The sequence below is a fragment of the Maniola hyperantus genome, chromosome 5 (genome assembly GCF_902806685.2).
Source record: "Maniola hyperantus chromosome 5, iAphHyp1.2, whole genome shotgun sequence".
Lineage (NCBI taxonomy): Eukaryota > Metazoa > Arthropoda > Insecta > Lepidoptera > Nymphalidae > Maniola > Maniola hyperantus.
The window spans coordinates 8,573,080-8,574,409 of NC_048540.1; positions in this window are offsets into that span (position 1 = coordinate 8,573,080).

Here is a 1,330-nt window from a genome sequence, read left to right on the forward strand (position 1 = left end):
TTTTTTTTAATTTGTATGGTAGTAGGTACCTATCTCTAGGTATAGGTATTATAATTTATATCTGTGTTGCAATTGTGCTGGTGCTGCCATATATAAGCCAGCGTAAAATCACGGGTAACATTGTGAGGAGATCTAGACAAACATTGTGATGGTCGACGGGCTCAATGGAAATATTGGCATAAAAAACCGGTCAAGTGCGAGTCAGGCTCGCGCAATGAGGGTTCCGTACTACAGTCGTATTTTTTCGACATTTTGCACGATAATTCAAAAACTATGATGCATAAAAATAAATAAAAATCTGTTTTAGAATGTACCTAGTCTGTAAGAGACCTTTCATAATATGATACCCCACTTGATATATAGTCACTCACTTTGAAAGTTGAAACTACTAATTATTAGTTCATGACCACAATTTAATTTTTTTTTGTGTGACCCTAAATTCACGGTTTTCAGATTTTTCCCCAAATGTCAGCTATAAGATTTACCTACCTGCCAAATTTCATGATTCTAGGTCAACGGGAAGTACCCTGTAGGTTTCTTGACAGACAGACAGACAGACAACAAAGTGATCCTATAAGGGTTCCGTTTTTCCTTTTGAAATACGGAACCCTAAAAATCAATCACTTGCAAAAGGATAAAAGCTTAGATAAAAGCGTTCTCCATTTTATGTATTCGACAAGAGAAAAATTAACATTATACTCGAATTTTTAACCAAACATCATGTTTTAACATGTAACTATCATCTGTTAATTTAGCCTTGAAAATAGTAAATACCTACCTAATAAAATAGTTTTTAAAAATTAACTTATGAAAGAATAAAACCAATTCAAACAATACATTTTTTCAATAAATATTAATTAACTGATGTTAAGAAAAAGTCAAATTATATAACTACTATTCAGACAATAAAAAAAGCGTTTAATAAGAATTATTATAACGCGTAAAGAACTCCTCACGCGCCATTTAAACTTTTTGTGTCAAATTTCATGTCAAAAGTACAATTTTAGTCCTTATTTTAAAAGGTTGAACCCATCGACATAGGTGTACTACGTAGTAGTACATGGAAGTTCTTTGGTTGAACCGTACTTTTGAGATAGCAGCTGACCCATTGATTTGAAATGGAGCGTGAGGTGTCATTTTGTACGGACTATAGGTATACTTCTACGTGGGAACGCAATGTTTGAGATGTTTACAATGTTACCCGTTACGACTTTGAATTGTTCTTTGACTTTTATTTTTTTTATTTTTGACCACAATTTTTTTTGACATCCAGACATCTAATAGGTATCTGTGGTATCTATATTGTCATTTGTCAATGCTGAAGCCTGAA